Below are 23,623 nucleotides of genomic sequence, written 5' to 3' on the forward strand. Positions count from 1 at the left end.
AGCAAAACCTTCAAGTGAACTTACGCAGTTGTTGGAATGAGACACGCTGTGCCCGCCCTGTCTGAGTGAAGCCATGCCCAATGGCACCCCGAGGCATGGGCCCTGCCATGGTGCACCCCTCGACAACCCGAGAGAGAGGGGTCTGTCCATTCCATTCTCCTGAAGGGGGTGCCCCACACCAGGGGGGAGTGAGCAGGTGCATAACTGTGTCCCTTGGTCTGCTCCCCCCATCCCCGGCTTCAGACTGTGTGGACTGCACAGCTGTGTGCTCATTAGGGAAGTCTCCCCCCCCAGTGGCTGAAGATGCTACCGCAGGCTTCAACCACGTGGACACATTTATATTAATTAAAATAAATTAATACATTTTAAAAACAAAATAATTCTGAGGTGCACATCCATATGTTCCAGCTAGTATGCATACAAGGTTTAAGGTGTATAATGTTTCACAGTCTTCACGCTATGGTGCTGATGGACAGACAGACAGAAACACATCTCCTATATTATTACTATTACTATTACTATTATTATTATTTTGCTGTGAGAGCTGCTTGTCTTAGGGGATATGGAACCTTGTCCTTCCCTGCCTGGAGACACTCCTTGTTCCCCAGTCCGCATCTGGTGCGTTAACGGTCACGTCGTCTTGGTGTCCTTGCACAAAGGGCTTATTTGTACAGTGCTCTGTCGACCCGAGCGCTGGGATGTGTGTTTGGCAGTTGGTGCCAAGCCTGGATTCTTGCCAGCTGCAGGAATGTAGAACGTGGAGGCATGTGCCTGGGATCCCTGCGCGGATCGATTACTGAGCTCTTACAAGAAGGGGAGAGTCGTTTTTCTGAAACTACCCACACACAAGCAAGACTGGGTGGGATTCCCCTCTTGAAAAACACCATTCACTGCATGCCAAAGAGCCACGGCAAGAAGTTCAACATTCTCTGCTTGAAATGTTTCACTCTGTCGCTTGAACATCCTCGTACTTCTGACTCCTGGCCAACAGCTGAACTAGGGATATGTAGATCCCATCCACCATCGGATCTGCCCGCTTCACAGAGGCGGTGTAGTGTTGTGCTGAAGAGTGTGAGCAGTGAATCAGGGCACCCCCCCCCCCCCCAGCCATGAACTCACTGGGGGTTCTTGGGCAAGCCTCAGCCCTTCTCATCTGCAATATGGTGATAATAATATTGGCCTGTTGTATAGGGTTGTTGTAAGGAGCACTGAAATTATGTCTCCAAAGTGTTTTGATTGATCAAGAACTGCCCTATCTGTGCTAACCGTTATGATTTTGATCACCTAGATCTGACATGGAGGATCAGTCTCTCAACAGTTGCGACACCTGAATAGAACCTCCATGTTCAGGGGCAGTATGACCCTGAACACCAGGCGGTGGGGACAAACAATGGAGGAGGATTCTTGCCTTCGTGTGCTGCTCATGGGCTTTCCAGAGGCATCCAGCCGACTACTGTCTGAAACAGCTGACAGCTAGCTGGACCACTGGGCTCTTTCTACGACCAAGGGCGAAATCCGCATCTTCCCACTTTGGCGGTGACATGTTTTTATTAGCAGGGGAAGGAGGGTGGTTTTACGTCTGCCCTTGGCACATGTAACGCATGTCGGAATGAAAAGAAAGTCAAGGACGCTTCGCGGGCTCTGCAATCTCTACGCAAAGGGCACTTCCAAGTAGGAAATGGCCTCTAACCACCTATTTTCCACTCATGCACATGCGCTGGGAAGACTGGCCATGGCTTCCTTCCTACCACATACACCAGCTTCCCTCAACCTGGTGGCCTCTGGATGGGTTGGACTGCAACTCCCAGAATCCCCCAGCCAGCTGTACTCCAACCAATCTGGAGGCAGTGTTACTAGCTAACTGCAACACTGCCCCCTTCCTGCATTTCTTGCAGATGAGGTTGCAATATTCCCAACATGGTGGAGGCCCCTCCTGAAGCCCCTCCCATTCCTCAGGGCCCCGCCTCTCAGAGAAGGGCAAGGGGGAGAGGCAAGCCGGCCCCATTGGGGGCCACCACCTCGAGGCAATGCATCGTGAAGCGGTGGTTCCCGAAGGCTCGGCTTGCCCCTGCTTTTCATGTTGGGAAAGGAGAGTAAAGAAGGACTCTGGCTCCATCACCTCAAAGTGGCAGGTCCTGTGGGAGCAACTCTCTCTTCACTGCTGCAGCACTGGCAAAGAGGGAGCCGTTGTGGCAATGTGCATGTGTGTCTGTGTATTAATCGGGGCAGGGGTGTGAGAGAGAGTGTATGGCCCCACCCACTTTGGTCTCTGGCCACACCCACTGCTGATATGCGGCCCCTGACATGCATCCCGGGTGCCAATGTGGCTTTTGGGGTAAGATCAGCCCTATGGGCAAATCTGGGGTCCCAAACTTTTTCTTTCTTTTTTTAAATTATTTTTTGTGTGAAATTTCAACAAAACAAAACAAAAAGGAGGAACGGAAAAAAATGTAGCTACATAAATTTGAATATTTGAGTTTCAATAAATACATATGAAGTGTGTGTGTGTATGAATGAAAATATGGCTTATACATAAACATTATGTTTATACATAAACATTAACAAAGGCAGACCAAATAGCTGTATACGTATCCATTCACAACTGGTGCCTATTTGCCACCTGAAACATTTGGTATTTCTGTAAGTGTTTTAAGGTCCTCAGTCCACTGCATTATAGGAGGTGAGTGCTTATCCTTCCAGTGCTGTAATATCAGTCTTTTAGCTGTCAAAAATCCATTTGTGCGTGGAGACTCCATTTGCGCTGACCGTGTGTTAACTTCCAGGAAGCAGGTAGATAATTTAGGAGGACATGTAAATATTGAAGAGTGTTCCAATACAAGGTTTATCTGTATAATAACCTCCTCCTAAAAAGAAGCAACTACTGGGGATTGCGAGAACACGGCATTAGCTGTGTTACACCTCCAGCAATTAGAGAAGCCCTTATGAAAGTGACATTGTGGTGTCCAATAGACATGGAACAAGAGTTTTTGCTGAATCCCAGTCTGACCCTCTGGGGTTCCCCTGGTGGCAGTAGAGGCTGGTGACTCCAATGTCAGTGGGGCGGTGAATCCACTCCGGGTTTCAGTCAGAACCAGTCAGAACACTAATGAGCTCTCCAAGGTGTGAGTTCTGACTGGTTCTGACTGAAACCTGGAGCTGATTCACCACCACACTGACATTGGAGCCACCAGCCTCCACTGCCTGGTGTCCATGCCCCCTTCCTCTGCCCCCACCTACTTCCCCACCCCCAACTAGCAATGGTTGGGTGATTTCCCGGCTTTTGCATGTTGTCGTCCCCCCCCAAGTGTTGAATGTCTCTCCTCAGAATTAGTTACTGTTAGTAAGATCTTTAAGCTAAAATATGCTGGGATTTTTGATATTTTTGGCCCTACCCCTTTTACCATTGGCCACACCCACCACTGAAATGTGGCCCCGAGAGCTTCTCTGAAACCGAATCCAGCCCTTGGGCAGAAAGAAGTTTGTTTGTAGGTTACTATTAGAGCAACAGTCTGCACATGCTCAACAGTGCTTTCATGTTTACATAATCTATTAACTCAATGTCCTGTGCAGGGAATATCGAAGTGATCTTAACAACAATCTATCTGTCTGTCTGTCTGTCTGTCTATCTGTCTATCTATCTTTCTATCACATTTCTATACTGCCCAATAGCCAAAGCTCTCTGGGCAGTTTACAAAGATTAAAAACATTAAAAATACAGTATACAGAGGCTAAAAGCCATTTACATAAAAAACACACAAACAGACAATATACACAAGAGAACATATTTTATTTTATTGATTGATTGATTGAATTTCTTAATCGCCCATCTGACTGGTCACCCGGCCACTCAGGGAGATGTACAGCAATACAATTTTAAAACAATAAAATTCTACTTTAAAACATCATATTTCCAATATCAGACAATCCATAGATCAATTAAAAGTCATCATATGCTGCCAAATGCCTGGGAGAAGAGAAAGGTCTTAACCTGGGGCAGAAAATATAACAATGTTGGTGCCAGGCGGGCCTCAGTGGGGAGATTATTCCACAATTGGGGGGCCATCACCAAGAAGGCCCTCTCCCTTGTTGGCCTTCCAAACTTCCCTCGGAGTAGGCAGCAGAAGGAGGACCTTAGATGTTGAGCGTAGTGTTATTATGCCATCTTGCAGCATGGGGTGGACAGGGGTGAGATAAAAGCAGCTGACCTCAGGTTCCCTGCCGTGTTTCTGGCAGAAGCAAGATTTGAAGGGAGGCCTTTCCATTTGAACCTATTGAACTGAGGTGTAGCACAGACTGTCCTTTTTGCATGTAATTAATCACCATGTGAACCCTCTGTATTGCTTCCCCCGCCCCAACTCTCATGTATATATTTTGCATGCCTGCAAAGTAAGGATAACACTTTATGCATCTGCAGAATGCAATAATACTTTATGCATCTGCAGAATGGGATGCTAGTCCGTGAATGCTTCTGCCATAAAAAACCAGTTAGGGCGCAATCATAGAATCATAGAATAGTAGGGTTGGAAGGGGCCTACAAGACCATCGAGTCCAACCCCCTGCTCAGTGCAGGAATTCAAGTCACAGCATCCCTGACAGATGGCTGTCCAGCCTCGTCTTGAACGCCTCCAATGTGGGAGAGCCCACCACTATCCATGTTTTTTGTGTGAATCGCCCAGAGGCTTCAGCTATTGGGTAGCAGAGAAATGTAATAAATAAATAAAAGTTGTAGTACTCCCAGCAAATGCAGGACTAGATGGACCCTTGGTCTGATCCAGCATGGCTTTTCTTATGTCCTTATGCTGGCTGGGGAATGCTGGGAGTTGTAGGGCTTTTCTCTGTTTAAACGTGCACAGGATGACACCCTTTGTATTTGGGGTGCTGCAAGGCTCCTTGCTGGTTTTGCTGCACCTGGCTACCACTTTGGGAATCAGATGCGCCTATGAAGCCACCTGATACGAAGTCAGACCGTTGGTCCATTTAGCCGAGCGTTGCCTATGGCACTCTTCCCCAACTTGGTGCCCTCCGGGGATGCTGGACTGCACCTCCCATCACTCAGGTGAATGATGGGACTTGTAGTCCAGCAGCTCTGGAGGGTGCCAGGTTGGGGAAGCCTGTTCTCTTTGGTCTGCTGGTCTGTGCCAGGAGAGTCTGCACTACTTGAGACCTTTTAAAACTGCACACAAAGGAGTGACACTTCACTGTGGCCCCTTCCTCGGCTGACGCCCCCCCCACGGTCACCCAGCACACGTTCCTGGGCCTACCCTCGGCACTTAGAACAGGTTGTGGAGAGAAGCTGGGTGCGCCTGAAATGTGGCATTCTGCTGGCTGCACTTTGTGCTCCGATGAGCCCCCCAGGCCTTGTCATCTGTGTCTCTACGGCTCCCCGCGGGGAGATGTCAGAGGCCATTCTTCCGGGGTCTGTGATCCGCAGAGGCCTCGCCTTATCCCACACATGGCCACTGAAGTGCGCCCCACCTGGCCCCCCTTCCTTTCCCCTCTCGCCTCCTGCCTCACTTGCTTCTCTTTCTGGGTCACGCTTTGCAATCCGCCAAGGGCACGGAGGACTCAAAGGAGGGGCAGCCGTCTGCCTTTTAATGTTCAGTTTGTCTGAACGCATCAGCCGGAGAACAAACCGGATGCCTGCGCAGCGGCAGATCAGCTGGCAAGACCTCCCTGGACCTGGGACTCCCCCACCCCAAGCCTGGCACGAGACACAAGGGAGCACCCCTCGAGGGCAACTGTGTGAGAGCTCTGAAAGAGCAGCAGCCATGGCGGGCAAGTGAGTTTTCCATTAAGGCTGCACGCATCGTGCTTGGCTACAGACTCTGGGGCCGGCCCTTTCCTGCTGATGGTCTTGGCCCCCTAACTGGTTTGCAGATGCGCGGACGGCACACGTGCTTTGCTCTTTCCCCACTCTCTGATCTCCCTCCTTCGGGCAAAAGGGCAGGAAGGAAAATTCCCCAGGTGAGTGTAAACAGGAAGTGGCGCAATCAGGTTACCTGAGCCCTCAGGTCAGCTGGTAAGTTTAACACAGAAACTGCACAGAAGCCAGCAGGCGATTGCTGGAAGGAGGGACGCTCCGGCTGGCTCTTTGCGAACCTAGCTCTTCATTGGGAACAGGTAAAATGCCAGTCGTTTCTTCTCTCCCTCCCTCCCTCTCTCTCTCTCCAGCCAGTTTTTCGATTTCTGTTAGAACCGGATCATCTGGGGACCAGAAGAGCAAGGGGTCCTTTCCAGCTGCACTAATTTTTACAGATCATTGTTCTTAGTAGCACAAGGCTGCTACTTTCCAACCCCCGCCGCCCAGTAGGGCTTCAGCTGTGGTGTGGCAGGCAGACATTCAGCAGGTCGAGTGCCCACCTTGTAACTAGTAGCGGCACATGGACATTTAGCAGAGAAATACGATGGAGCTCAGGCGCAGAGTATGCCTCGCCCATAGAAGATCACTCCCAGGTTTGATCTCCAGTTAAAAGGGATCTTAGGCAACAGGCCAGGGAAACAGAAACATCTTGTCCTGAGACCCTGGGGAGGGTACTTTACTGAGGGAACAAAGGCCATTGGGCTGGTTGGTCTGCCTTGGTATAAAGCCATTGTAATTCTTTTTATTATTTTCACCTTGTAGAGCACATCTGTGCTGGCTGGCTGGGTGGGTCATGGATGGCAGGGAGCCCAGTGGACTGTGGGTGGATCTCAAAAGTCTACTTGGCTGTCTTTGGAAACCCTGGAGACTGTATTACTGAGGACTAGCGACATGCGAAGTGTGATGGTATTTAAAAGAATGAACTGAATTTTCTAAATGATGAGGAATTATACTTTGCATGACAAAGGTTTGCAGACTTCCTTAGTTAGGTGTGCCAGCCTGGACCTCACATGACTGTTTGTCCCTCAGTAAAGCAGGGGCCCCTATCGTTGTCTGAGAGATACTGAGGGCTGTGCAGTTTTTTGCCTTTTACTTGAGCACTGAAGGCTCCAGATGGGTTTTGTTTACTTTTACAACGTCGATCTTGCAGGCTTCTGAAAACTGGCGGCCACAGATGCTTCATGAGCGAGGGCAGTTTTGTTGCTTCTTTCTCACCATGTAGCTTTGCTCCCTCTTTAGAAGCTGCCTGGGTTGTTTTATACAAGAGCGTTCCTTTAAATTTGCTAACTACCCCTGCTATTATTTGCCCCATGCGTAGCACAAAGGCTGCAGCCCTAAACTTCCAGGAAGAAAGCCTGGTTGAACACAGCAGGACTTGCTTCTCAGTAAATATGGGTAGGACTGCGTTGTTAATCGCCGGGTGGCTTACGGAGATGGGGCAGCAGGAACTGAGGGTTTACAGATGCAGGGGTGGGGGTAGGGAAGAGGGGCAAAGAAGGATCAGAGGATCCGCTGTGGCTGTGAGAACAGCCATCGCAGCAGCAGCAGACAGGCAAATCCAGGACTGTGCTTATAGGTGCGCATAGAATTGCACTTGGAATTTTGTCTTGCTTGCTTTTGCGTAAATAAGCACATAGGCTGAGATTTTCGCAACGTATGCAACTCGCTCACACAAGCCCCTGAGGTGGATGTGGATAAGACTGATGGATCACCTGAGATGCAGTAGGTGGGCCCTGGGAGCTCAGGGGTGGAGCCTAGCAGATCAGAGGGTGGAGCCTAGTGGGGCCTTGATGGCAGAAGGCAGCACCGGGTGGGGCTGGCTTGTGTCTGGAGCATTAGGATGGTGCCTGAGTGCCGCGTGGGCAGAGCAAATAGCGAAATAGCTAAGCGGAGAATGGCTGGCCCCCGCTCCCATCGCTTTGGCTCTGGCCCCTTCCCCTGAGATCTTGCTCCTTCCCCTGCACGCCCTGAGGGGTAGACTAAGCAGGAAACGGGAACAGTCACCTTTGGGCTGAAACATCAGTCAGTTACCTTGGCAGATATTGTCATCTACTTCAGCCTTTCCCAGCCCGGTGCCCTGTGTATGTGCTGGACTACAACTTACATTATCCGCAGCCAGCTGCCTGCACTGTGTTGTCTGACACATCTGGAGGGTCGCGGGTTGGGGAAGGCTATTATTTGGCTGTGGTCAAACATGATCAAATATTCCCTGAAGCCAAGAATGTCCTGATGTAAGGCGGTGATGACCTCCCTTTTGAATGGCTTCATTTTGTGCTTCCTCTGAATAGTACAGATGAGAGCGAGAGCTCCTTCCTCCCCGCCCTGCAACAGCTGGGGTCTACTAAGCCCCACATATTGTTATGCCTCTGGGAATCTCACAAGCGAGCCATGAAAACTACGGCTGTCCCCTTTTGTTTGCCCCCAGCATCTCGTCCGCAGAGGTAGACCGCTTCTGAACATAGATGCTCCATCATGGCTAACATCCTCTGGTATCTTCCACGAATATGTCCTCCCTGAATTTGTCTAATCCCTTTGTAAAATTCTCTAAGCTACAATCCTTGCTGAGTGGTTCATTTTCTCATATCTTCTCTTTTCAGAACCACACTGTTTTTCCCCCTGACATTCCAAACTGCAAAAATTCAGACACACAAAACATCAGGATCAGAAGGGAGCACTTAGAACCAAGCAGATGGATGCAGAAAGGCACACGTGTTACTGATTAACAGCCTTTGTTTTGAAGGCGGATGATTTCCTGGCACAGGATTCAAATGATTTCTCTCCGTTTGCGCAAACAGAGCAGGAATAGGAGGACAAACGACTCTGGGGCAGGCAGGCTAGAAAGCGGACCGCAGTGTGGTCAAACCCACTGAAGGCCAAGTCTGCCTCCTGGGGAAATTTTTGTAGTTATGACCCACAACTGCAGACACCTTGGATGAGGTGGGTTGAAGTGCATGGGACATAGTCAAAAGGGCTTTGATGGGTAAAGATTTAAATATGTATTTATTCATTCTTTCATTCATGTAGTACATTTCTAATCTGCCCAATAACTAATGTTCTCTGGGCAGGTTACAACCAGTTAAAAAACTAAATGCCATTTTAAAGCAAATTTAAAATGTAAAATACAATACAAATATTGAAAAAGAATAAAATACAATATAATGCAAAACAATAAATGGTATGGGACAATTTGGGGGCTCTGCTGGCAGGATATTATGAACAATGCCTCATGGTTACTAACTGAAGGAGCTTAATTATTATTATTACTTAGGGCCCTTGACTGGCAAACTGCTTTACATTCATCCTCACAGCTCTGAGATTAATTCTTGAGCCCATTTACAGGCAGGAATTGGATTTTGTTTTTTTAAACCAAAACCCAGAGTTTTAACACCATAATTTAAGGGCACAACTAGACAAGATTATCTCCAGCATTTCCTCTAAAGCGTCTGTGGCACCCCAGCCTGGGGCTAAGGTACTGAGGGGTGCGTGTGTGTGTTAACCCTTTCCCCGTACCCAGATTTCATCATCTGAAATGCCCTCCCTCCAAAACTGTCAGAATGAGCAAGGGGTGTCTTTCTTTCATGGAAGCTTCTCTGCCATTATATATCTTCTGATTTTAGGACCCCTTGATCAGCTTCTGAGAAACCCTAGAGTTAGAACATCAACTGTCCCCATTTATTCTCCCAACAACCTTGTAAGGCAGGGCTCGGCTGAGAGATGATACTGAGTGAGTTTCATGGTTGAGCTGGGATTCGAACCCAGAACACTCCAGTCTAAGTTATAGAACGCCATCTATCTATCTATCTATCTATCTATCTATCTATCTATCTATCTATCTATCTACCTACCTACCTACTTACTTATTGTACTAATATGCTGCCCTTCAATCATATTACCAGGTCGGTTTGCAAAAATAACTTCATCTCAGTTCATCGCACAGGTTTATTTCCAACTCAGTGTGAGGCCACCTTTGGCGAGCGATTTGTGGCTGGAATTAGGAAGTCAGAGGATTCACTTGAGGCTGGCTGTTTCAAAGCAATATTTATTTTTCTATCCCACCCTTCTTCCAAGGAGCTCTGGGCAGGGCCTGTTGTTCTTTCCCTGCATCCCCTGATTTTATCCTCACAACAACCCTGTGAGGTAGTTGAGGCTGAGAGACAGCCCAAAGTCACTCTGTAAATGTCATGGCGAGTGAGGCTTTGGGAAACCAAAAGAGGGAACGCACCAACAACCGGAGAGAAATAACAGTGGCGGTTGGTGGAAGGGAGCGGGGAGACGAGATCTCAAGGGCGCACAAAAATAGAAGGTTTTATTGGCCTAGTGTGTTTTGAAATACACGTCTTTGGGGGCACCTCACATGAGAACAATGAACGACTTATATAATATAATCCTGTTAAACCAAGCACACAATGTAATTATAAGGGTGGAACTAATATCATTAAAATAGCCATAAAAAAGGAAAATGACAAGAAATATCTTTAAAAGCTTTCGTAGCACTGGCACTGCCTGCATTCCTTCATCTCTGCAGCACACAGCTCCTCCCTCATGCTGCTTCCCTGCCCCGGCCTCCAGCTTCTGGCCTTCTCCTCTTCCCTTTGGCGCATTCCTCCTTTCCTAAGCCCACACATCCCTTTCCCTGGACTGGCTGCCTCCCTGATCCCCTGCCTCCTGCTTTCTGAGGGCCGGGATTCTTCTTCTCCCTTTCCTTTCAAGGCCCTTCAGCTTTTTCTCCCGGATCACAGCGGTCCAGCCAGCAGCAGAGAGGTTCCTGTGCCTGAACTGCTCCTGACATGAATTAGCTTATCGTGGCTCGAGACTCCATCATCACCCTTGTGGCAAGTTACACTTCCCTGGCCTACTTTCAAGTGATCAGTTTGCATGCACAATAGGGGCTCTGTGGCGCGGAACACCCACCCTGAATCCTGCTGCAACACCAAAAGAAAAGGGACTCCAGAGATCAGCCCTCTGTGCATCTAAGCCTGCGGGAATGCCGTTGTGTGTGGGTTAATGACACATTGATGGTGGAAGGAAGTGGGATTCATTGGCCTCCTCTGCTATCAGCGATGAATCATGGCCATTCACCCCTGGATCTGGATGCAAATGTAAACCCCCCAATTACCTTGTGTGGCACAAGCTGCATCAAACAGATAACTCTGGCTTGACATCTGTTCTATATAGCAGGGGTGGGCAACCTGTGGCCCTCAAGATGTTTTGGCCTACAGCTCCCATCAGCCCTAACCAGCATAGTGAACAGTGAGGGATCATGGGAGTTGTGGGCCAAAACATCTGGAGGGCCACAAGTTATACTGAACTTTTTTCTAGGAATGCCAGTTCTTAAGTAGACCATTGGCTACATCCTCACACAAGAGTGAGATCACAGCAGGCTTGGGGAAATCTCAAGGTCTGCAGAAGTTCTGTCTGTCTATCTGTCTATCTGGCCATCCCTGCCCCCCGAAACAGCCAAATGAAGACTGCTCATGTTCAGTGGGTATGGGATGCTGACCTACTGTTTGAGGGGATGGAAAAGCAGTGGGGAAGGGCAATGGAATAGAGTATCATGGAAAAGGGCATGGCTGGCAAGCTGTCTTGCACCCTGAACAGAAGCACTTCACACTGCAACATTTTGTTGCAGGCCCCAATGGTAACTTCTTAGCCATAGGAGGTTTTTTTTATAATAGCTGTTTTTGCTGCTCACCTCTAGCCTTTGGGATAGGGCAGGATATGAATGTTAATAAATGTTTAGGCCTCCTTCTCAGGTTGCCTTAGAATCATAGAATCATAGAATAGTAGGGTTGGAAGGGGCCTACAAGGCCATCAAGTCCATCCCCCTGCTCAATGCAGGAATCCAAGTCAGAGCATCCCTGACAGATGGCTGTCCAGCCTTGTCTTGAATGCCTCCAGTGTGGGAGAGCCCACCACCTCCCTAGGTAGTTGGTTCCATTGTCGTATTGCTCTAACAGTCGGGAAGTTTTTCCTGATGTTCAGCTGGAATCTGGCTTCCTGTCACTTGAGCCCATGATTCTGTGTCCTGCACCCTGGGATGATCAAGAAGAGATCCTGGCCTTCTTCTCTGTGACAACCTTTCAAGTACTTGAAGAGCACTATCCTATCTCCCCTGAGTCTTCTCTTTTCAAGGCTAAACATGCCCAGTTCTTTCAGTCTCTCTTTATAGGGCTTTGTTTCCAGTCCCCTGATCATCTTTGTTGCCCTCCTCTGAACCCTCTCCAGCTTGTCTGCATCCTTCTTAAAGTGTGGTGCCCAGAACTGGACACAGTACTCCAGATGAGGCCTAACTAGTGCTGAGTAGCAGGGAACTAGTACTTCCCGGGATCTGGAAGCGATGCTTCTATTAATGCAGCCCAAAAGAGCATTTGCCTTTTTTTGCAGCCACATCACATTGTTGGCTCATATTCAGCTTGTGATCGACAACAATTCCAAGAACTTTCTTGCTTGTAGTGTTGTTGAGCCACGTATCCCCCATCTTGTAACTGTGCCTTTGGTTTCTTTTTCCTAGGTGCAGAACTTGGCATTTATCCCTATTAAATGTCATTCTGTTGTTTTCTGCCCAGCGCTCCAGTCTATCCGGATCACTTTGAATTTTGTTTCTGTCTTCCAAAGTATTAGCTATCCCGCCCAATTTGGTGTCATCTGCAAATTTGATCAGCATTCCCTGCACCTCCTCCTCCAAGTCATTAATAAAAATGTTGAAGAGCACTGGGCCCAGGACTGAGCCCTGCGGTACCCCACTCGTTACCTCTCCCCAATTTGAGAAGGTCCCATTGATAAGCACTCTTTGAGTCCGATTCTGTAGCCAACTGTGGATCCACCGGATCGTTGCCTTGCCCTGATGCCCATCAGACATTGTCCTTCAAGACTTGCCCTCCAGGAAGGCCATCCATATGGTTCTGTTGGGAGAGTTTCCCCTCTTTTTTCCCTATCTCCTCCTTGCCTTCTAGGAGTGTCTCCATGGTATGTTTGCAGAGGCTGAGACCAGAGGGACAGGAACTGGGTGTAAAGATCTAATCTACTGAGGCAGAGGAGAGTTTCTAATTATCCACTCCAAGCAACCTCTAAACTTTCTGCACATTCGGTTGCTCTGGGTGCGGCCAGTTTCCTCCTCCTCCCACCTTTTGGTGTGCAAACATTGTGTCTTCAAATTGGATGAGCCAAGCTGAAATGAATTCTGAAATGATGGGATTATTAAAAACCACAACACTCTGTTTAAATATAGAACTGGGGTTTAGAAAAGGCATGGCCACACAAATAGGGCCTTGGTGCAGAACCCAGAATTAAGTTACTAGTTCTCATTGTTGAAGAGGAGAATTTGAGGCTTTGTGCCAAATGTTTTTATTCCACAAACACATCCTTACACTCTGTGTTAATCAATCTAGAAACTCACACCAATGCCATATTCTCTAAAACAGATGGGCAAACCCACTTTAGTCAGAAATACCCATTGAAAAAACTGGGGTACCAAGAGGCGCCCCTCACAAAGGCAGGTGGTCAAAGGGGTGCCAGCATTCAGGCTGAAGTGGTCCATACAGCTCAGTATTGTTCAATCTGGTTTGCACAGATTCTCCAAAGGGGTTCCCCCAACTACCGATCCTTTTAACTGGAGATGTTTGGACTTGGGCCCGGTGCAAAGCTGTGCTCCATTACAGGAAGGCCCAGAGACTGACAGAGAGGAGGTGACAATCCGTTAGGCTGGGGTGCTTCTGGGGTGCCTTGTGTAGAAAGGGTGCTGAGGGGCGAGGGATGCGTTGAGAGGGACACCCATCTTTGCCTGTGGGCATCTGGTTGGCCGCTACGTGAACAAAATACTGGACCTTAGTGCATCAGGGCTCTTCTTATGGACCTCCAAAGATGGCTGAAAACATACCAATGACTTTCCCTTAAGAGGAAGCAGTAGTAGTGAAATGCCTGGCTCCGTTCTGTCCCATGCAGAACTTGTGTAAGTTAATTACCCCTTTCTAGAGAACATTTGTCCTTCCCACCCATGGCGTGAGCTCTTCCTGGGCTCCACCAGCAACAAGTCTAACTGGTTGAGAGGTCTCGAGGTGGAGGCTATTTTGGGCATAGGACATGTGCGGGAAGACAGCGAGGTGTATGTTGTGGTTCTGAAGCTACACCGGTTGTGTGGCGAACAAGAAAGGTGCAATGGATTTCCTTGCTTTCTGGAACCTCTGATGATTGTTACATTTATATAACAGTTTATGGAGTCACCCCCCCACCTCCACCGAGCACCTGCTGCCTGAGGCAGTTGCCTTACTTTGCCCATTGGCAGGGCCGGCCCTTATAGCAGGGGAGAGAAAAGACGACAGAGAAAGGCAACAATAGCAAGGAATTAAGCTGTAAGGATTTCAGCTTCATTTTAGGGAGAGTGGAGGATTGTGGGCACTGCCTGGAGGGGGTTTGCAGGCACAAGGGGGAATGGGGGGAATTGTTTAAGGCAGCAGAAGATCTTTGGGCAGCTGAGGATGGTGGAAATGGAGGTGAAGTGGTTATGGATAAGGGTATACTGAGAGGCAGTGTAGTGTAGTGGTTAGAGTGTTGGGCTGGGACTCTGGAGACATGGGTTCTAGTCCCCACTTGGCCATGAAACTCACTGGGTGACTTTGGACCAGTCACCAACTCTCAGCTTGACCTACCTCACTGGGTTATCGTGAGGATAAAATGAAGAGGAGGAGGGCCATGTAAGGCACCGTGCATTCCTTGCAAGAGGAAAAATGGTGGGATATAAAGGTAATTATTAAATAATTATACTGGGGCAATAAGGAGAGAAAAATGCGGGGGTGGGGAGAAATGTGACCTGTTACAATTCAGTTCCTAGACTCATGGAGTCAGGAGGGGGCTGTGGTTGAGTCAGGGGGTGAGGGCACAGTATTCAATCCACCCTTGCAGATAGTTTCAGGAAATATCCTTTCTGTGATCTTTGGGGTAGGACGTATTTGTCCTGGTTTCTCCTCCACTTCACCCATTGCTCAATCTTTCCAGTCTCTGCTTGAACAAGGCCTTTGTGCTTCCCATTGTTCACCCCGGCTTTGAGGTTTTCTGTTCCATATTTGGCTTGCCAGATGGGCCTGTTGCTTAGACTTCAGAGATGGCACCTCCAAGTCATCTTAGGGCATGCCTGCACTACAGCGGTGGTGCGGCTCCTCCTAAGAAACTCAAGAAGCTGCGGCTTTGTTGCAACAATCCTAAGAATGTGCTATTAGTGTCCCTATTCCCCTCCCAGAACTACTCCCAGGGTTCCTCATTTTATCCTGACGACAACCCTATGAGATAGGTTAGGATGAGGGATGGTGAACTGGCCCAGGGTACCCCATGAGCTTTATGGCTGGGCAGACATCTGAACCTGGATCTCTGCAGCCAGACTCAGCATTCCAGCTAAACACTGTGCATCAAAGCACACAATCCACATCACACTGTAGATGGGGCCAAATATGTGTTTCTCCATATAACTCCTTGACAAGTGAGTTTTGGAGGTGCAAGGAGTTTGCCTATTTAATTTTGGAGAGCATGCCAACCTTCGGTTTCCTCCCCTGCAGTTTGAAATGATACAGCCCAGCTGCAGCTGTATCACCTCGAGCTGCTGAGCACGTAGCTCGGCTTTGATCCTAAGGATTCCTTCTGCCGTGCGTGTTCCCTGCTTGACAGAGGCAACGTCGCATGATGCTTTCCACACGTGAAACGGCCGTCACAGGGAAAGCAGTGCAGGCTGCTCTTTCATTGCCCTAAATGAAATTCTTTTCAACATTCACACACGCATCAACACATGATGACTCATCGAAAGCTGTATATGCATTTATGACTCAACCCCCATGTTTGGAACTCCAAAAAGGAGTGTTTCCTCACCCACGTAATGCAGATGGCTTAATCTTTCTGTACACCAAGCCGCATGGTGGAGTAGGACGTAGTGTTAAAAATCTTTTCTTTCTTGAAATAGAGTGGGATACAGTCCTGCTCAGTATACATTGATGGAAGAAATTTACCATCTTGGGTATGGGAGGAAATGTTTATACTCCCGTATTCAGCAGACATACATACATCCCGCTTGGTGAGAAGCCAACAATCCTACTAGTTTACAAATTGTTGGCTTTATACAGAATCTCTGCAGTTATGAGATATTAGTTGTAATTGGTGATTATATGGGCTGTAATCTGTTTTTAGTTTTCCCACTGATGAAGACCATCTAGGTCAAAACGCATATGGGCCAGGGGCATTGCAAAATTTGTATAGCCCGGTATAGATAGGAATTATAATAATATGCATGTAGGGAATACTTGCCCCTTCATGGATCACTGCCTTGTTGTGGTGAAGGGGCTTGCGTAACTCAGTGAAGCCATAAGCTATGCTGTACAGGGCCACCCAAGACGGACAGGTTATGGTGGAGAGTTCTGACAAAATGTGGTCCACTGGAGAAGGAAATGGCAACCCACTCCAGTATTCTTGCCAAGAAAAGCCCATGGAACGTCTCACAAGGCTAAAAGATATGACGCCGGAAGATGAGCCCCTCAGGTTGGAAGGTGTCCAATATACTACTGGGGAAGAGCAGAGGGAATTTCCAAGTAGCACCAGAAAGAGTGAAGAGGCTGGGCCAAAGCCAAAAGGACATTCAGCTGTGGATGTGTCTGGTGGTGAAAAGAAAGTCTGATGCTGTAAAGAACAATATTGTTTAGGAACCTGGAATGTAAGATCAATGAATCAAGGTAAGCTGGAGGAGGTCAAACATGAGATGGCAAGCTTGAACATCGACATCTTGGGAATCAGCGAACTATAATGGACAAGCATGGGCGAATTTAATTCAGGTGACCATCATATCTACTACTGTGGGCAAGAATCCCTTAGAAGAAATGGAGTAGCACTCATAATCAACAAAAGGGTGGGGAAAGCAGTACTGGGGTACAATCTCAAAAACGACAGAATGATCACAGTACGAATCCAAGGCAAACCATTCAACATAACAGTAATTCAAGGCTATGCCCCAACCACTGAGGCCGAAGAAGCGGAGGTTGATCGGTTCTATGAAGACCTCCAACACCTTCTAGAACTAACACCAAAACAAGATGTCCTTTTCATCATAGGGTATTGGAATGCTAAAGTGGGAAGTCAAGAAATCACTGGGATAACACAGGCAAGCATGGCCTAGGTGTACAAAATGAAGCAGGACAAAAGCTAATAGAGTTTTGCCAAGACAACACTCTGATCACAGCACACACTCTTTTCCAACAGCAAAAGAGGCGACTCTACACATGGACATCACCAGATGGTCAATATCGAAATCAGATTGATTATATACTTTGCAGCCAAAGATGGAGAAGCTCTATACAGTCAGTAAAAACAAGACCTGGAGCTGACTGTGGCTCAGATCATGAGCTTCTTGTTGCAAAATTTCGGCTTAAATTGAAGAACATAGGGAAAACCACTAAACCATTCAGGTATGACCTAAATCATATCCCTTTATGAATATACGGTGGAGGTGAGGAATAGATTTAAGGGATTAGACCTGATAGACAGAGTGCCTGAGGAACTATGGACGGAGGTCCGTAACATTGTTCAGGAGGCAGCAACTCAATTCAACCCAAAGAAAAAGAAATGCAAGAAAGCAAAGTGGCTGTCTGATGAGGCTTTACAAGTAGCTGAGAAAAGAAGGGAAGCGAAAAGCAAGGGAGAAAGGGGAAGATATATCCAACTGAATGCAGAGTTCCAGAGAATAGCAAGGAGAGACAAGAAGACCTTCTTAAATGAACAATGCAAAGAAATCGAGGAAAACAACAGAATGGGAAAAACCAGAGATCTCTTCAAAAAAATCGGAGATTTTCGGAGAAAAAAAACATTTTGTGCAAAGACGGGCATGATAAAGGACAAAGAAGGCAGGGACCTAACAGAAGCAGATGAGATTAAGAAGAGGTGGAAAGAATACACAGAAGAACTATATAGGAAAGATCTGAATGTCCCTGGTAGCCATGATAGTGCGGTCACTGAACTTGAGCCGGACACCCTAGAGAGTGAAGTCAAGTGGGCCTTAGGAAGCATTACTAACAACAAAGCCAGTGGAGAGGACAGTATTCCAGCTGAGCTATTAAAAATCCTAAAAGATGATGCTGTTAAAGTGCTGCACACAATATGCCAACACATTTGGAACACTCAACAGTGGCCACAAGACTGGAAAAGGTCAGTTTACATTCCAAATCCAAAGAAGGGCAATGCCAAAGAGTGTTCAAATTACCGTACAATTGCGCTCATTTCACATGCCAGCAAGGTGATGCTCAAAATCCTACAAGCTAGGCTTCAGCACCATGTGAACCGAGAACTACCAGAAGTACAAGCGGGGTTTTGAAGAGGCAAAGGAACTAGAGATCAAATTGCCAACATTCGCTGGATCATGGAGAAAGCAAGAGAATTCCAGAAAAACGTCTATTTCTGCTTCATTGACTACGCTAAAGCCTTTGATTGTGTGGATCACAACAAACTGTGGCAAATTCTTAAAGAGATGGGAGTACCAGACCACCTTACCTGTCTCGAGAAACCTGTACGAGGGCCAAGAAGCAACAGTAAGAACCAGACATGGAACAACCGATTGGCTCAAAATTGGGAAAGGAGTATGACAAGGCTGCATATTGTCGCCCTGCTTATTTAACTTATAAATAGAGTACATCATGAGAAACGCCGGGTTAGATGAATCACAGGTCGGAATTAAGATTGGCGGGAGAATTATCAACAACCTCAGATATGCAGACGATACCACCCTAATGGCAGAAAGTGAAGAAGATCTCAAAAGCCTCGTGTTGAGGGTGAAAGAGGAGAGTGCAAAAGCTGGTTTGAAACGCAACATTAAAAAAACGAAGATCATGGCATCTGGCCCCATCACTTCCTGGCATCTAGAAGGGGAAGAAATGGAAGCAGTGACCGATTTTATTTTCTTGGGCTCCAAGATCACCACAGACGGTGACTGTAGCCATGAAATTAAAAGACGCTTGCTCCTTGGGAGGAAAGCTATGGCCAACCTAGACAGCATAGTAAGAAGCAGAGACATCACCTTGCTGACAAAGGTCCGCATAATCAAAGCTATGGTTTTCCCAGTAGTAATGGATGGCTGTGAGAGCTGGACTATAAGGAAGGCTGAGCGCCGAAGAATTGATGCTTTTGAACTGTGGTGCTGGAGAAGACTCTTACGAGACCCCTGGACTGCAAGGAGGTCCAATCAGTCAATCCTAAATGAAATCAACCCTGACTGCTCATTGGAAGGACAGATACTGAAGCTGAAGCTCCAATATTTTGGCCACCTAATGCGAAGAGAAAACTCCCTGGAAAAGACCCTGATGCTGGGAAAGACTGAAGGCATAAGGAGAAGGGGATGGCAGAGGATGAGATGGCTAGATAGCATCACCGATGCAATGAATATGAACTTGAGCACACTCCGGGAGAGAGCGGAGGACAGGAAGGCCTGGCATGCTATGGTCTGTGGGGTCACGAAGAGTCGGACATGACTTAACGACTGAACAGCAACAAGGGAATACTTGAGGACTGTTTATAGATCTTTTTAACCTTGTTTGCAATATTTTATTAAAACCTCATTTTTAATTGTATATTAGCATTGTTTGTATATTTAACACACCTGTATATATAGTTTCCTATAACCTATACTGTTTGGGGGCTTTTTTGTGTGGTTTAGGATACCTTTTTTCTGCGAGTATTGCCCTTTAGCACCCCTGAAGCATACTGTTGGGCCCTCCGCATAGTCAGAGGATGGTGAATTGACCTAGCACAGCAGTAGAACATGCACCTTGAATGCAGACGGTCCCAGGTTCAGTCCTTGGTTTCTCCAACAACAAGGGCCTGTCTACTGGCTTGGACCTTGAAGAACTGCCACCACTGGGGCATATTTGTTTATTTCATTTCTATACCACCCAATAGCTGAAGTAGACAGCACTGGGATGGATACACTTTAATTAGGGGTGTCGGAGAAATCTGTAATGGAATCAAATGAGTTTGGATTTCTATGAGTCCGACCTGCCGATTCTGCAGCAGACCAGCTTTTCCTGAGTCCCACGGATTCCATGGACTTGCAGAACATTTTTTAAACTTTCTGGAATTTTACACACATTTAGGGCACAATCCTATGGGGATAGGTGGCCGCCTCTGAACTCGGAGAAGACCACCTATCCAATGCAGGGCAGGAGACGCATGGAGGGGATCATTCCCTCGGCACTTCTCCTGCCCTGCATGTGCAGCTAGACAGCCGATTTTGGCTGTCTAGCCTCAGGAAGGTGGAGTAGAGGAGGAGGCTGCTGGACGACACATAGGATGTGCCGTACCGACATTTCTGCTTTCCCTGCCCCGGAACGCCCTGTTTTGGCCTCTCTGCGCTCCTCTTCTGAGTGCGGAGCTTGTAGCCATTCCACGCTGCCTCGCAGGCAGCACGGAACGAGGGAAGGTCGGTTTTCCTGAAACCGACCTTGGAGCGCAGGCTCTGAGGTCGGTTCCCGGAAAACCACATATCCTATGGCCATCTAGCCGCTGACTAGCGACCATAGGATTGCTCTCTCCATCGTAGAAAAATATGTAAACTAAAAAAACCTTGTTGAAATGTGCGTAGGCTAAAGCATGAAAATACACCGGGGGGGGGGGGATGTGCACATTTTCGCAAATGTGAATTTATGCAAATTTGGGAAATTGGTAAAAATCCAGTTCTGCTGACAAGAAGATGACGGAACTAAAGGCACCTGACAATCTGCAAAACACAGACAGAATTGATTTTGCAAAGTCTGTATATCTCTAGCTTTAACGTAGGAGAGGCCGAAATTTTCCCCTGTGCCAGACCATGTTCAAAGATTATGATTCGAGGTGTGTTAGGATTGCTTTGGACGTGTAGCTACCATCCCTGAAGGTTCTGGGCTGTTGTTGTTGTTTTGGTATGTGTGGCTCTCAGCACCATGTGCACACAACTGCATCCTGACAGCATTTTGTGATAGTGTATCTCTGGACGGGGAGCCCGTGTGCCCAAAGCTGTGACCTTGGAGCTGGCACATGCCTGCGAGAAGGTGCCCTAAGCTGAATGTGCATCAGGCTGATCTGTGTTAAGGTTATGGGATCCCCCTGGGTCAACTCTCAAGTATGGACTCGCAGGGGACTTGAGCAAATCCCCATTCTCCCAGCTGCAGCTTTTCCCACTCCCCATCTTCAGTATGGGGGTGATAATAATACTGTCCTGCCTTGCAGGGTTTTGAAAGAAGGGCACGCATGTGAAATGCATTGGCCACTTAAGGAAAAGGGCAATGAAAATGCTCAGCATCCGTTTCTCCTCCTCCCTAGCTGTAACCAAGCTTCAGCATGCGTAGCTTCGCTTTCACTTGTCCATTCCTCACTCTCCTTGTCTCTCCGTTCCTTCCTCCTATTGTCTTCCCGAGTGGCTAGTTTAGACAATGAGCGCCTTGCGGGCGGGGACCTGTCTGTTTCCGTAGATGAAACTCTTTAAAATGCCACCTGCGTTGCTGGTGCTGCCTTAATAAATAATAACGACACCCATGGGATAAATTCCCACGGGACAGCTCTCATATCCAAATGTCAGACTGTATTAGCTTGGGAGGCAGAGGGGAGCCCCGTGGCTTTGCTGATGTAGTATTCCCCCTCCCACAGCCATTTCTCCCTTGCAAATGCCACCCTCTGAACTTTCGTAGGAACTGGAAGGCAATTCCTTGGAATCCTGTGTTTTTCTGGGGTGAGGCGTAGTTCTGCCTTCATTTCCCTGTTTGTTCCAGTTCGATCCATGTTCTACCAGGGTGTGTGTGAGTGTGTGTGATGTGCCCCACTTTACAGAGGACAGGCTTCTATTTGCTGGGCTGTCAAAGGACAGACCTTTATTTGAAGGCATCCTCTATCTGAAGGGCTGTCCAGCCCACCTGCGGATTAAATTAAAGAACTAATTAAAGAGGGAAGATCTAGGACTTGATTTTGCTCATCCACAGTTACACCTGGATAGCAGACTGAGCGGGTCCATAGGTTACCTGCTCACACAGTCTTCCCCACTATGGTGAGATACAGTGTAAATTATAGTCATTAATTCTTAATTTGTAGCTATACATATTAGCACATCCAGATTTGAGGCAGATCTGTGTCCTCTTTGGTCCTTTTTCAGGGATAGGCCATATTCTGAGTGTCCTTGTGGATGAAAGCAGGTGGAAGATCTTGTACATATTATTATATGCTGACATTTGTATAACGTGCTGGGGGAACAATATTTGGGTCAGATTTTAGTGATATATTTGGGGGAGGTCTGTCGATGAAACTGGAATCTATGTGCTTTGTGGGGAAGATAAATAACTGCGAAGACTGCATGTTTTCGATCTACAGTAACTGATGTTAGGGGGGGAAAATTAAAGGAGAATGCAGTGTCTTTTCAGGGAGATTTGCAACTTTAAGTTCATGACTGATTTTATATAATGTTATACAGGTGTGTGTAATTTTTACTTATTTTCGCTGCAGAGGCAGAATTTTATTTTATATGATCTGGGTTTGTGTTAATTTTATTTATGTAAATATGTTTTATATATATTGATACCTTGTATCTTTTGTTAAATGCTTGTTTTGCGATGGTCTACATTCAAAGAGACAATCTGAATCGGTACTGTCCACTCCTGTAGGATTGAAATATAGCGTGGCCACTTGCGAGTCGCCAGAAAAAGAGGACAAAAGAAGACACATTTTTATAAAATGTGCCGATGCTAATTACATGACTAGATGCAAATGTAGCAATGATTATAATAATTTAAATAGAAATACAGTCCATCTCACCATAGTGCAGAAGACTGTGACCGGGTGACCTGTGTGCTTGCCTGTTCGCTCTGGTGTCCGGGCGACAACTGTGGATGGGACGCAGCTCTGTTCTGGTTCTTTATCTTGACACTGAACCAGCTCTTCAGACAGAGGATGCCTTCGAATAGAGGATGGTCCCCTGGCAGCTCTTCAAATGGAGGACTGTCCTCTGTAAAAGAGGAAACATGACCACCCTATACACCGGGAGGGTGCCGTGCGGTAAGGCTTGCATGGCACCTGGCTGCTCTGAGGGGCCACAGGTATGCTTTTCTACGGAGGGGCAAATGGTCACAGGGACTGTGCGTAGTCCATGTTTCCATACAAATGTATTGTGTGACTATGCATCATTCAGCATTTTGGAAATAGCAGCCTGCCCCTAGGCTTGAAAGCATATATTGGCCAGGCCCGGTGAGTTGTCAGAAGCCAGAGGGAGACAGCCTGACTCCAGCAGCAAGGGGGGCTGGGCTGAGTCCAATCAGTGATTGTGAGAATGCTTGAAAATGGGCTCCAGTGGCGTGACCTTGGGAATGCTTCCATAGACAGTTTTACTGTTGAGGCTGGAAGATCCTGACCTGCCTACGTGTTTCTTCCAGGGCCCCAAGGGCAGGCTGGTTCCACCCTCCTGGTGTTGCAAACGCCCCATTGACGATACTTCTGCATTCTTTCTCTGTTGCAATCTTCCCACTGCATCCTAGGCTGAGAGACTTGGATTTAACCTCTTGCTTAGCAACAGCTGATGATTTTTAATATGAGTAGTGCAGCCTCCCCCAACCTGGAGCCCTGCAGAGGTGTTGGACTGCAACTCCCATCATCCCCTGGGGATGATGGGAGTTGCAGTCCAACACCTCTGCAGGGCTCCAGGTTAGGGGAGGCTGGTGTAGTGGAATCAGGGGACATATCCTTCGTTTTGGATTCAGGGGGCATCTTTTCCACTGCCCTCCCCATTCAACT

General features: G+C 47.5%; 1 protein-coding gene across 1 annotated transcript in view; it reads left to right on the forward strand.

The window, feature by feature from the left end:
* Positions 1–6,041: 6,041 nt before the first annotated feature.
* FAM110A (family with sequence similarity 110 member A) overlaps positions 6,042–23,623 on the forward strand; it is a 30,768-nt gene continuing 13,186 nt past the window's right edge. Inside the window, exon 1 of the mRNA XM_084854511.1 lies at positions 6,042–6,120. The gene's annotated coding sequence lies outside the window, so the exon portion shown is untranslated. The remainder of the gene's footprint in view (positions 6,121–23,623) is intronic.

Source organism: Heloderma suspectum, chromosome 4 (assembly GCF_057233095.1).
Source record: "Heloderma suspectum isolate Gila_16-S chromosome 4, 16-S_ref, whole genome shotgun sequence".
Taxonomy (NCBI): Eukaryota; Metazoa; Chordata; class Lepidosauria; order Squamata; family Helodermatidae; genus Heloderma; species Heloderma suspectum.